The sequence below is a fragment of the Erythrolamprus reginae genome, chromosome 1 (genome assembly GCF_031021105.1).
Source record: "Erythrolamprus reginae isolate rEryReg1 chromosome 1, rEryReg1.hap1, whole genome shotgun sequence".
In the NCBI taxonomy this organism is placed as follows: Eukaryota; Metazoa; Chordata; class Lepidosauria; order Squamata; family Dipsadidae; genus Erythrolamprus; species Erythrolamprus reginae.
In genome coordinates, this window is record NC_091950.1 from 85,297,397 (window position 1) to 85,312,652 (window position 15,256).

Sequence of the window (15,256 nt, forward strand, 5' to 3'; positions counted from 1 at the left end):
TCACAAAACAATTTCCTAGAAACACTTCCTCAGAGCAGATGTTTCTCACACCTAATTTCTCTGAAGCCTTCTGCCTTATCACAACTAATCTCCTTAATCACCCTCTCGTACTGTGTATGCTTCAGGCAATGTAAATCTCCCCCTTTGATCGTATAACGTCCTGTCCGGAGTGATGTAAACTTTGTTTATCAGTGAGATGTTTATTGAGCCGTTTTGTTTCCCTTCACCAGTAATACAGACTAGGCAAGTAAGTGCCGTCCTATCCTGGCTTATAATAGTAGCAGAGCATTTTTATGCTAGAGGTCCAGATATATATAATTATGATATAATCCTATTCTAACATTATGCTATACTGCAACAGCATGCCAGACAACTGGTCAGCTGGACAACAAAGCTGTCTGGAGTGCATACATGCAATGGAACCAGGAAGAGCAGTTGGCAATGGCATGCATACCCATAGAGAGCCTCTGGTTCATATGCCATAGTTTTGCCCTCACGGATATAGGGTCTCCTCTTCTGCCTGAGCAAGGGATTGACTAAAAAACATCCAAGGTACTTTCCAACTCTATTATCTTGTTAAAAGTTTGACTGTAAATCCTTTTTCCCTTGATTTTTCTTTCCCACACAATCTTAAATGGAGGCCTTCCTCAGTTTACAAAACCTAAAATCTGGGAAGTATAAAAATATAACACTAGTTAGAAGTAAATATATATAATTGATGTTATAATATACGGATGTAGATTATTTTATGTATAATATAATATTCTTTTTCATTATGTACCCCCTTCCTTTCCCTTTTTTCCCATCCCCCTTCCCTACCCTTTTTAAAATTATTTAAACTTCAAAAAACCATTTTAAAAAAAAGAAGTAAAACTTTAAATATTTACTATTATTTTTTCCTCTCTCTCTAATTATTCCGTCATTCACCCACACAAAATCTCAGAACTATTTTGACTGTGATATTAATCCCTTTTAACTAGAAATTCCAATAGAAATTGAATATTTAAGCCTAGCAACTTCAATCTCAATTCTAGGGAATAATTTCTTCTAGATCTTATGATAAAGACCTTATGAGAATTGCAGGAGGAGAGGATTTATATTGGCTTTACAAATCAGGCAAAAGTTTAAAGATTTTGTTTCCTTTCTGGATACAGGGTATGTTTCATAACTTACTTATGGAATTTTATTTAACAATCTTTGTTGAATAAGCCACCACAAGCTAAACCCAAACCAAATAAATCATATTACTGCAGCTTACTACAGTAGCTGAATTCATATATTAAACCAATGCAGTTGTGCATTTTGTACATTCATATTTTCTATACTCAGTAAACTAATCTAGCTCCTACCTACCATACTAACTCCTACCATTTATGTCACGAATCCCTCCTAGTATAAGGTACCTGTTTCCATTATCTTAAACAGTAAAATATTGTTCAGCTTGGCTCGATATTAATAAATATTGAAAAAAAATTATCACATTTTTCTTTAGTATTAATATACAAGGTTAAGTATTAATGGACATGTATTGCTCGCTGTGAAATATAGTGTCAGGTGTGCTTCCATTCAAAGTCCAAGGAAGAAAGACTCCAGCTCCATTTGATAGAGATGAGTACTTATACTAGAGAAGAAGTGATAGCAACAAAATGAAAGTATGTTTATATGTTGTAAGCAGTCATATGCTTCTGTCCACACAACCGGGGGGGGGTGTGTGCAAGGGACGCAGTAGGGGTATCATAAATGGAGTTTACATAAAGTAGATAATGTATATTTTTGAGTGCCTGTGTATAATATATATGTACACATATGGCATATATACATATAGGATTAAATAGTATATTTTGGATGTTCAGTAATAGTAAATATTTTGTATCTCTTTGAGGCAAGGAGAGCCCAGACACCCTAAACCAAACCCTTGACGTGAGTGACATCAAGTTGGCCATGTTTAAGCCAGTCACATGACCTTTAAGCCCAGCCCAATCACATGATCATCTGGTCACATGGCTAGCAAGCCACTCCCACTCGGTCAGATGACCATCAAGCTACACCTACAAAATAAGCCATGCCCACAATGTGGTGGTAAAAACCTTTGTGGCCCTTCACTGTTTGTAAGCTGCCCTGAGTCTTTGGAGAGGTCCAATCAATCAAACAAACAAACAAACAAATGTTCTGAGGCAAAAGGCACGTAAAATGTATATACAAAGAATCCCCAAATCCTCCCTCATAACCCCCCCTGGACAATTCCTCCAATCCCCTTGTCCCAAGATGTCAGGTGGGTGCACCAATGCTATTTGGTCTTCCACATCTGGTCCTGCGAAGCCGTTAAACTTGAGCAGGCTATAAACATGTCAGTGCCTGGAAGTCCCCGATGAGAACGTTACTGCTTAGCTTTATAACCAAACACAAGGAGAGCATGCTTCCCCTGCTCACCCAAATACCGAACCTCCCCACCCCACCCCATTGCTGGGGCAGCCGAAGCAAGCAGGCAGAGTGTAGGCTGACATATAGTTGTAAAATAGTGTTTAACACCAACTAATCTCCTGCCTCATGAAAAATAAAACTGTCAAGAACAATCAATCAATCAACCAACGTGGTAATTAGTTTAGTGCAGTTGTTCAAGTGCGAGATCAGAATGGTGAGACCCATGCTTCTCACTTGGCCACTCACTTGAGTGTTTTGGGGCTGGGTACTGTTTGTTTGTCAACTCAAAAGGGAATGAAATGAAGCAAGGTTACTATCTATCTATCCAGGGGAAGAACCTTCTCTGTGGCGGCCCCGGCCCTCTGGAACCAACTCCCCCTGGAGATTAGAACTGCCCCCACCCTCCCTGTCTTTCGTAAACTACTCAAGACTCATTTATGCCGCCAGGCATGGGGGAGCTAAGATATTCCTTCCCCCTAGGCCATTAAAAGTTATGCATGGTATGTTTGTGTGTATGTTTGGTTTTATTATAAGGGTTTTTAGTTGTTTTGTTAATTGAATTTCTACATGCTGTTTTTATTATTGTTGTTAGCCGCCCCGAGTCTGTGGAGAGGGGCGGCATACAAATCCAATAAATAAATAAATAAATAAATAAATAAATAAATAAATAAATAAATAAATAAATAAATAAATAAATAAATAAATAAATAAATAAATAAATAAATAAATAAATAAATAAATAAATAAATAAATAAATAAATAAATAAATAAATAAATAAATAAATAAATAAATAAATAAATAAATAAATAAATAAATAAATAAATAAATAAATAAATAAATAAATAAATAAATAAATAATAGTAGTAGTAGATAGATAGATAGATAGATAGATAGATAGATAGATAGATAGATAGATAGATAGATAGATAGATAGATAGATAGATAGATAGATAAATAAATAAATAAATATTTTGCTGTCACTTTGGAAAGCAAAGACTAGAGTCAAACTCAAGGCCCTGGAAGCAGATCCAGCACAGATATACAGTACTTCGATCTGGCCTGTGGAGCCACCTGGGAAACAGTGAAAGACTGAACCACTGGGCCTCTGCCAATAAAAATGGAGCCCACGAGTGCCACATGAGGGCTTCCAAAGCTCAATTTTCAGTGGCAGAGGACGTCCCAGTCGAAAACAGAGCTTGGGAGCCCATTTTCAGTGGCAGAGTGCTTGGGCCACCACAGGTGCCCTTGATACAAGTAATGGCAAGTTGGCCACTCCCACTGGCTACGCCCATCCCCCCCCCCCCCCCCCGGAAGTCAAACACAACCCTGATGCAGCCCTCAATAAAATGGAGTTTGACACCCCTGGACTACAGGATCTCTAAATGGAGAACGATGTGTTTAGGAGAAATTCCCTAGAATTTCACCTGAAGTTAGAAAAAAAGATCTAACAATGGACTTCGCGAGAGCTACTGTGTCATGTAACTATATAAGAAAGAAGAGGCGAGGAAGCAAATCTACATGTAATCCATCTGGTTCTATAAAAACTAATCAAGAATAAAGACAAATGTTTAAGGTAAAAGTCTGCATACAGTATTCATACAAATAATTTAACCTTCTCTTCGGAAACTAAAGATAATGTATGGGAGAATTATATTGATTTATAATGCATTTGAGCATGGCTGGTTGGTGATGGCTGGAATCCAAACCTGTCTGTTACACATTTTGAAGGAAAGTTTAAATGTCAGGGGCATTGAAATAACCATTAGTCTTCTGCTGTGCAATCCATTTGCATCAGAGGAGACAATCTATACTGAGGTTGGAGTAATCAGCTGCAACTTGTACGGTACCATTTCTACTTCCCAGTCACTAAGAAATCATTTGAAGCCGATTTGTGCTTATCATTCACTTCTGCCAAACTCAAAGAAGGGAAGGAGACTCCAGCCGATCCATACGAAAACACAAAGCTAATCACTAGAGTATAGTGCTATAGGAAGCATTTTTTTTAAAAAAAATTCCATAGGCTTGTACAACTATAGGGATTCAAAATAGCTCCAAATAAACCAATGCAAATAAACCAAATAAACCTCCACTCAAAACAGAATATCCTACGAAAATAGACTAACAATCCTGGGCCTAGAAAGCCTAGAACTACGGTGCCTAAAACACGATTTGAGTATTGCCCACAAGATCATATGCTGCAATGTTCTACCGGTCAATGACTACTTCAGCTTCAACCGCAACAACACAAGAGCACGCAACAGATTCAAACTTAATACAAACCGCTCCAAACTTGACTGTCAAAAATATGATTTCAATAATTGAGTTATTGAAGCGTGGAACTCATTACCGGACTCAATTGTGTCAACCCCTAACCCCCAACACTTTTCCCTTAGACTATCCACGATTGACCTCTCCAGGTTCCTAAGAGGCCAATAAGGAGCATACATAAGTGCACTGGAGTGCCTTTCGTCCCCTGTCCAATTGTCTTTCCTTTCTCTCACTTATCATATATATATATTCTTTCTTTCATATATCCTCTCCTCTAAGTTCACTTTACCCTTATATATATTACTACATGTCTATGTATTTGTGTATTGGACAAATGAATAAATAAATAAACCAATATTTTACAATCAAAGAGATATGCAACTGTTTCTGAGCTCCGGTGTAAAATCCTTATAGAGATTCTATAACTACAGTATAGTCCATTATAATTCCAATTTAGAGGCTGCATTACAATTGACCATTGATAAAATAATCAATTGTAAGGTTTTATAAGCACCGTTAGGTCACAATTTTATTATTAAAGACTTAAATTGGATCAGGCTACAATCCAATTTAACGTCTATAATAATAAAATTGTGACCTAACATAAAACTAGCTCTTTATATTCTTAAAATTAAATTCTCCTGATTTCAGTTTCAGTTCTTTGGTTGCCACTGTTAAAACTCTGAAGAAAACCAACTGATGACACACTTCTTGACTCTGAAGAAAATGGGGAACAAATGTTTTTTTGATGTGCATGATTTCCTGGGTTGTGTAATTTTCTGATTTAAATTTGAAAATTATGATGGGAGCTTTGGGAGATAGTATTATTAGGAGATGTAATTTAGAAACAGATAGACTGAAGGAAGAGGCAAATTATATAAATCATTGAAATTTTATCACATGGCTTTCAAGGGCTACCATACTATAGCTAAATGTATGTTTTCAAAGTTAAAAATGTACAGTTGAATTTTTAAAGACATGAATATATGAAATTGTTGAGTATCTGTATACTCCATGTAAATAGTTGAAAAATAGAAGAAGCGTCTGATTGGCTAAGACGCTGACAGTTGGTTTTCGGCGGGAAGCCTAAGTGTATAAAAGGAGCATCTGTCACTGTGTAAAATCAGACACATTCCTTGCTGGAGTCACTTTTAAAAGCCCGAGCTGCCTCAGACTTTTCACTGGCGACGTCGGACGGTCGAACCTACGCTCTCCACCATGGACAACAGAAATATTATTTGATTCAGTAGGCATTTGATGCAGTGGTGAAGATAAAGTACAGTGATCCCTCACCACTTCACGGTTCACCACTCGCGGCTTCGGTGCATCACGGATTTCTGTGAGAGGCATGCGTGGTCAGGGGCTTGCGGTGTCTGCCGGGATTCTAGGGCTGCCCGGCGGTTGGGAGGCTGTGGCGAAGCCGAGGGGGAAGCGGAAATGAAGCAGATGACAGGGGGAGGCCTTGGTAACTGGAATTCTCGGGCTGCCTGGGGGTCGGGAGGCTGTGGTGGAGCTGATCTCTGCCTTCAGAAGACCTTTTAATATTTCAAAAAAGCTTTGTGACCCTACTTCGTGATTTTCTGTTTATCGCAGGTAGTCCTAGATCAATGTTTCCCAACCTTGGCAACTTGAAGATATTCGCTGTCTGGGGAATTCTGGGAGTTGAAGTCCAAATATCTCCAAGTTGCCAAGGTTGGGAAACACTGTCCTAGATCACTGTGGGTCTATTATAATGAATCTATTCCCTGAGTGGTTTGTGATAATTGGAATAGTGCTGGTTGTACTGTTGGTTTGAATGATCAGGTGCTTTTTGATATAAACATTACATTTTTTATAACACCACTATTATACCACTGGAGCTCAACCAAGATAAGCCATGAAAAGGATAATACTATTATACATCAACAAGATCTCAGAAAAACAACCAGCAGACTATTACAACCACATTGCAACCCTGTAGCACACAAACCTATTAAAGACCTCCAAAACACCATAAGTAAAGTAAAAAAACGTAACAACCCAAGAAGGAAAAATAGAATTATTTAGAACATATACAATATAAGGACTGTGTGGGATAGCCAGGCAGAAGACTAGTGGAAGGTCAGAAGACATAATGAAAACTTTTTATTAATCTCACAATGTATGGTCAGATACAACCATAATTTTAGCTGGTACAGTAAGCATCCCTGATCAAGCTAAATCCAAATTCCCCCAAATTTCCAAAAGTTTGGCATTCAGACAATGATCAATAGATAGATAGCAATAGCACTTGACTTACATATTACTTTACAGTGCTTTACAATGGTTTACAGAGTCAGCATATTGCCCCCAACAATCTAGATCCGCATTTTACCCATTTCGGAAGGATGGAAGTGTGAGTCAGCCTTGAGCCTGGTGAGATTCGAACTGCCAACTTGCAGACAGCTGGCAGTCACCAGAAATGGCCTGCAGTACTGCAGTCTAACCACTGCACCACTGTAGCTTGTACAGTAATAACAAAATAACACAATAAAAAAAACAGTACCCCAATCAAGGGACTGCCAAAGAGAAAACACCCCCATCAAAACTAGCAGGGCAAGCTACTGTATGTAAACCTAGAGTAAACCCACTCTCACTAGCACTGATCATTTATCTAATTAGGTAATGTAGCACCTGGAAACAAAACCAAGCTCAGGAAGCACCAAGATCTCTACAGTTCAGCTACCATACATGTATTATTTTTTATTAGATTAGATTTATTGGATTTATATGCCGTCCCTCTCCGTAGACTCAGGGCGGCTCACAACAATGGTAAAAAAAAAAATATATAGTAACAAATTTAATATTTAGCAATCTAAATTACAGTTTTAGGTTAAAAAATCCAAAAGAAACCCCAATATATATAAAAAAACAAGCACACAATCGAATCATACCCAGAAATTACATGGGCAAGGGGGAGATGTTTCAATTCCCCCATGCCTGACAGCAGAGGTGGGTTTTAAGGAGTTTCCGAAAGGCAAGGAGGGTGGGGGCAATCCTAATCTCTGGGGGGAGCTGGTTCCAGAGGGTCGGAGCCACCACAGGGAAGGCTCTTCCCCTGGGTCCTGCCAGACGACATTGTTTAGTCGACGGGACCCGGAGAAGGCCAACTCTGTGGGACCTAACCGGTCGCTGGGATTCGTGCAGCAGAAGGCGGTCCCGGAGATATTCTGGTCCGATGCCATGAAGGGCTTTATAGGTTATAACCAACACTTTGAATTGTGACCGGAAACTGATCGGCAACCAGTGCAGACTGCGGAGTGCTGGAGTAACATGGGCTTATAATATTATAATACTTATATCATGACATATTCATGTCATTGGCTTATCATGAGGTACTAATCATTTTTATGTCATTATTACAAATGCTGTTGAATTCAGGGGGTGGTTCCTGTCAGGATTAAGCAATATCCTGAGGTAATATCCCAATGCAGAAGGAAGAACTAACAGGAGAATGCTGAGTCATTCTGGGTTAATAGAGTATGCAGCAACCTGATTGGTGGATAAATATATAAATATGTAAGAGCTTATGTGCTCGCTTGCTGTTGCTTGCTTGCTTGCTGTTGATTTCCCTGCTGTTGATCTACCTGTTGCTGTTGTTGCTCTCTGTTGGTTCCTGTGAGTTGATGTAATTGAGATAGTTGTAATGGTAGTAGTGATATAAAAGTGTGGTTTATGTATAGTAAGGTAGAATACAGATAGTAGTGTAAATAAGAAGTAAATATATTTTTGCAAGAAACCCTGCTGCTGTGTTTCATTGAAGACTTCAGCTTCATATCTACTGGTCTGTGGTTGGCTGGGTTTGGTAAGCTTCCGAAGGGACAGCTCTGACAGTTCCTACCAGTGCAGTGCAGACCACATTTGGAATACTGTGTTCAGTTCTGGAGACCTCACCTACAAAATGATATTGACAAGATTGAACGGGTCCAAAGACGGGCTACAAAAATGGTGGAAGGTCTTAAGCATAAAACGTATCAGGAAAGACTTAATGGACTCAATCTGTATAGTCTGGAGGACAGAAGGGAAAGGGGGGACATGATCGAAACATTTAAATATGTTAAAGGGTTAAATAAGGTTCAGGAGGGAAGTGTTTTCAATAGGAAAGTGAACACAAGAACAAGGGGACACAATCTGAGATTAATTGGGGGAAAGATCAGAAGCAACGTGAGAAAATATTATTTTACTGAAAGAGTAGTAGATGTTTGGAACAAATTTCCAGCAGACGTGGTTCGTAAATCCACAGTAACTGAATTTAAACATGCCTGGGATAAACATATATCCACCCTAAGATAAAATCCAGGAAATAGTATGAGGGCAGACTAGATGGACCATAAGGTCTTTTTCTGCCGTCAATCTTCTATGTTTCTATGCAGTCCAGAGTGACAAACCAGTAGGAACACACTGATGATGCAAGTTCAGCCATTTCCCCCCCTGTGTTCTGTACCATAAGAAACCCACCAGCCCATCTTTGTCTTAATGCTGACCTTTATTCTTCGTCCAAAGCTTGTGTTTCAGCTTATAATGTAGTCCTGAGCATGTGAGGAAGTGAAATTGCACGGTAGGATGTGTGTGCATGCGTAAATGCGCACCGGTAGCAAAATTCAACTGGAAGCCACCCCGGGCTAATGATATTCTCTTCTATGCAAATAAAAAGCATTTGCTGGAGCATTGCATGTTTTAAACAGCTGGGGTGTTGGGAAGGTGAGAAGAAAACATTAATCATATGTTTGTTCGTGCCAATAACCTGTTACATGGCTATTTACATAAAAGGATATTACTATAGATGGGGAAAGTGTTCTAAAGAGGGCAAAGTGAGTTGCTTGGAGTTAGTAACTCTGGCATCAGCTTGCTGGTGTTTTGCCAGAACTCTATATTACACTTATTGGAAAATGATGGATGTCTCCAATCCTGGGATTTGGATATCGGCTCCCAGGGGATACGGATTGTTCCTCATTATGCATTAACTTGGAAGAGATTTATAAATTAAAAATAGCAAGGACTGAAAAAAATGGCAACAACCAAGTATAAATGATGAGGTCAGCAGAATGCTTTAGTCAGAGTAAGTGATTTTTGGCAAAAACACCATGCAGGGGAAGTACAAAACCTCGTTCACTTCATAGGCAATAAAACCTCCTGGCAAGTCACAGCCTCACCTTCTGAAGACATGAAATAGTGAGATAATAAAATGGAGTAGGCTTATTCAGAGCAACTAAAGGCAGAATTGTTAACCCTTTTGAGTTAACTCTCCCAAGATGACGCTATTCAGAATTGTGGGGACTTTCCTGATCACAATAGCTAGCAATTCTGGGTGTTCTCACATATCGGGGAGTAGGAGACCAGCAAATTTTTGTGGCAACTTTCCAAGTGATTGGTATTACATTTTAGAATCGTCTTCACTTATAACCTGCCCATAGATTGCTTCTTTTGGACTTTAGGTCCAAGTCAGATTGTTCTATGGATGTAACAGAATAGCACAATAACAGAGATGGAAGGGACCTTGGAGGTCTTCTAGTCCAACCTCTTACTCAGGCAGGAAGCCCTATAAGTTGGGGGAAAGATCAAAAGCAACATGAGAAAATATTATTTTACTGAAAGAGTAGCAGATCCTTGCAACAAACATCCAGCAGACATGGTTGGTAAATCCACAGTAACTGAATTTAAACATGCCTGGGATAAACATATATCCATCCTAAGATAAAATACAGAAAATAGTATAAGGACAGACTAGATGGACCATGAGGTCTTTTTCTGCCATCAGTCTTCTATGTTTCAATGTTTCTATGTTTCTATAAGATATCCTTGTATTTTGTCTTATATTTTATTTATTAATTTATTTGATAGATTTGTAAGTGCTTCAGATCATTCGTGGATATGTTTCTTGTATAATAATAATAATAATAATAATAATAATAATAATAATAACAACAACAACAACAACAACAACAACAACAACAACAACAGAGTTGGAAGGGACCTTGAAGGTCTTCTAGTCCAATCCCCTGCTTAGGCAGGAAACCCAACATCACTTCAGACAAATGGTTATCCAACATCTTCTTAAAAACTTCCAGTGTTGGAGCATTCACAACTTCTGGAGGCAAGCTGTTCCACTGATTGAAAGAAAGAAAATAAAAAGAAAATAATTAGTAGTAGGTTGTGGTCCACTTTATCAAATGCATTATTGAAGTCCAAGTAAATTATATCCACAATATTTCCCTAATTTTGTCACATTGTCACATTACACCAACAACAAAGCTACCCTCCAAAAAGACCTTGACATTGTGTCAGAATGGTCAGACATCTCGCAACTCCAAATTTCAACCAAAAAATGCTCTGTTCTACACATTGGCAAAAAGAATCCAAGCATCAAATACAAGTTGGATAAACAAGACCTTACAGAAAACCCTCACTCCATAAAAGACCTTGGGATATTCATATTGAATCACCTATGTGCCAAAGCCCACTACAACAACATCACAAAAAAGGCTTCAAGAGTTGTCAAGCTAATCCTACATAGCTTCTTCTCCTGTAATATCACTCTACTAGCCAAAGTATACAAAACTTTAGCCAGACCAATCCTAATCTGTCTGGAATCCACACCACATTTCAGACATAAATACATTAGAAAGTGTCCAGAGATACTTTACGAGAAGAGTCCTCCACTCCTCTACTCACAACAGAATATGATACACAACCAGACTTGAAATCCTAGGCTTAGAAAGCCTGGAGTTTCATTGCTTTAAACACGACCTAAGCATAGCCCGTAAAATCATCTGTTACAACGTTCTGCCTATCAACAATTACTTCAGCTTCAACCACAACAATACATGAGCACATAACAGATACAAACTCAAAGTAAACCACTCCAAACTCAACTGTAGAAAATATGACTTCACCAACCAAGTTGTTAATGCATGGAACTCACTATCGGACTCTGTTGTTTCATCACCAAACCCCAAAAACTTTACCTTTAGACTATCCACTGTTGACTTCACCTGATTCCTAAGTGGTCAGTAAGGGGCGTGCATAAGTGTACCACAGTACCTACCACCCCTGTGCTAATGTTTCTCTCTTATTAATACCAATATCATGTATATAAACAGTGTTATTTCTTGTATACTACCAATATGCACTTCCAGCATGATCTGTTTTTGACAAACCCACATTGGCTTCTGTTTATAATTTTGCTTTTCTGTGATGTTTGAGGCAAATTACTTCATAATTAAGTAAATATCATTTTTGTAAAATCATCTAATTTTCTTAACTTTTGGTCTCAAGTGGCTGTATACAAGTTTTCCCTGTTTGTAAAACAATTGTATTTTGGATAATCTCACCATACTGTTTTCCACAAAACTACTCCCAGAATTCTGTCTAGTACCACACTTTGAGCAATCATGGTTTCAGGAAATGGGGGATGATATTCAATTATACATTATTTCAAAGAGGTAATTGTATTTTCCTACATAAAGTGAAAACTAAACTGGAAAGATTTCAAAGATTGTCCACCAAAGCTGGTGCAGAAAATGAACAGGGGGAGGATAGACCATTTTACTAGTTAGGATGGTTTCAAGCTGTTAGCAGTATTACAAAAGCTCTTTTCCAAAGTATTCATAAATCACTGTAATAAGGAAAAATCGTAAACATGTTTTGAACATGTAAAGGGTGGAGTATCTAAATCTGAATCACTGGCTGATAAGACTAATGATGGAAACTGTAAATTAGAATAACATCTGAGCAATGAGAGGAAGATACACCATTAAAAAACAAAAGTGAGTGTCTCATTTTAATTCATTCAAGAATGAACAACTGCGACAGTAATGTAATTGAGATTGTGAGGTTTGAGGCTATGTTAATATTAAGATGACTGCACAGAAAGATTGTCTCATTGAGATAATCCCACCCTAGGTATTTACTCTAGGCACACTATTAAAGTAAAGGTCTGTTACTTATCTTCATCAGAATTAAATTTTCATTAATCCAAAAGGCAAAAGCATTCCATCACACACTAAATGAAGGGCAGTGTTTATAACTAGATAGTTACGTATCAAACTGTAATTATTTTCAGCCAAAAGTACCGTTTTGATGGCTAGAATGAGAGATAAGTAATTTTGCTTTCGCTTACATTGAGTTTAGATCAATCCTATTTTTTAAAAATTGTGCGGTCTCAACATCAGAACAACTTTTTCTATGTTCCCAAACTAAGTAGGTTGGGAATAGTTAGCACTTCGATGAGGGACTGTCGAGAAATACAACCTATTGATCAAACTGTTGAAAAACATTCCAGAAAATGTGACAATCCACTTTCATAACAATTGCCAAGAAAGTTGTAATCATATAGTCATCAGGAGTTGAGCCTTTTTTTAAATGGTATCTTTGACCTTTTTCTTTTATGAGTCTTCAGAAGTTATTTTAAAGCTCTAAAGAGAGAGACTAAAGTATAGACAATGGTATGATTCCATGCAGCTATTAAAAGGTGAAGAATCGAAAAGAAAAAAGACATGGTAGGCAGCCCTGTTTCAGTGCCAAAAACATGGTTAAATAGGCAGATGTTCAAAATTTACATTTTAATGAACTAAATACTAAAAGCTCTGCTCTAAGCAACTGATTCTAATTTATTTATTTATTTATTTATTTATTCATTCATTCATTTATTTATTTATTTGATTACTTCATTGGACCTCCCTTCCTTGATTTCTCTCATCCAAATGTACTAAAGCGAATGTACTGGATTATTATTCCCACAACTCCCATTGACTGCATGACTTGCACATTAGTCATTACAGAATGCTCTTAATATGAGACTAAGAGACAATTATTTATGCTGTGCAGTTGAACCATGACAAGCAGGAGAGCAAGAGAACAGACAGAAATATTGTTACTCACCTGGGAGGCAGCTAATATACCCCCCAAACTAAAACAAAATAACAGAAAATAAGGGAAAACGGAGCATGTGATGGGAGCCATACTGAATCAGGAGCAAGAAATTTAACAGAAGATAAAATGAAACGCTGAAATAACATATAAGCAAGTACAGTGTTCCCTTGCTTTTCGCGGGGGATACGTTCTGAGATCGCCCGCGAAAGTTGAATTTCCGCGAAGTAGAGATGCGGAAGTAAATACACTATTTTTGGCTATGAACAGTATCACAAGCCTTCCCTTAACACTTTAAATCCCTAAATTGCAATTTTCCATTCCCTTAGCAACCATTCAGGTTATTACTCACCATGTTTATTTATTAAAGTTTATTTAAAAAAATATTTATTAAAGGCAGACAAAAGTTTGGTGATGAGATATGACGTCATCGGGTGGGAAAAACCGTGGTATAGGGAAAAAACCCGTGAAGTGTTTTTTAATTAATATTTTTGAAAAACCGTGGTATAGACTTTTCGCGAAGTTCGAACCCGCGATATTCAAGGGAACACTGTACTGCAATTGTGATGGCTCCCTGGAATTCCAAAGCAGAGCCACAGGGAACCCATCGCCATGGCCTCTCTAAAGGATCTTCAGGACAGAAGTATTTCTTAGAGCCTGCTTCGCTCCAGGCTCAACTTTACCTTTTTTTAAAACATAGAAACATAGAAGACTGACGGTAGAAAAAGACCTCATAGTCCATATAGTCTGACCTTATACTATTTCCTGTATTTTATCTTAGGATGGATATATGTTTATCCCAGGCATGTTTAAATTCAGTTACTGTGGATTTACCAACCACGTCTGCTGAAAGTTTATTCCAAGCATCTACTACTCTTTCAGTAAAATAATATTTTCTCACGTTGCTTCTGATCTTACCCCCACTAACCCCCTTGTTCCTGTGATCACTTCCCTATTAAAAACACTTCCCTCCTGAACCTTATTTAACCATTTAACATACTTAAATATTTCGATCATGTCCCCCATTTCCCTTCTGTCCTCCAGACTGTAAAGATTGAGTTCATTAAATCTTTACTGATAAGTTTTATGCTTAAGACCTTCCACCATTCTTGTAGCCTGTCTTTGGACCCCTTCAATTTCATCAATATCTTTTTGTAGGCGAGGTCTCCAGAACTGAACACAATACTTCCAAATGTGGTCTCACCAGCGCTCTATACAGCGAGATCACAATCTCCCTCTTCCTGCTCTAGCTATGCAGCCAAGCATTAAAAAGCTCTGAATTTGACAGCTATTTGATAGCAGTTTTCTTTCTTTAGCACCCACCTTATATCTGGTTTGATTATGGTCATTTGTAAGATATTGGTAGTGAAGTTACCTAGTGTCAGAACCTAGATATCATTGTCGTCCATTGGAGAACTTCTCATGTTTCCCCACTTTGTGGCTTTTTTTCCCCTACTTCACAAATGATAATTTGCATTAACAAACTAATGCTGAAATACAAGTGTAGAAATAATTACTATTTTATTAGTAATATAGTCCACCATTTGTCTAAGTTCAGCTACTACTGTGTTTTTCACATTGAGACCTGTAGCATATATAGTACTCTGCTTGGTTTCCTAGCTGTTGAAATTCTATACACAAATATGGAAAACAAATCTGGAAAGAAAATAAAGCATTTTT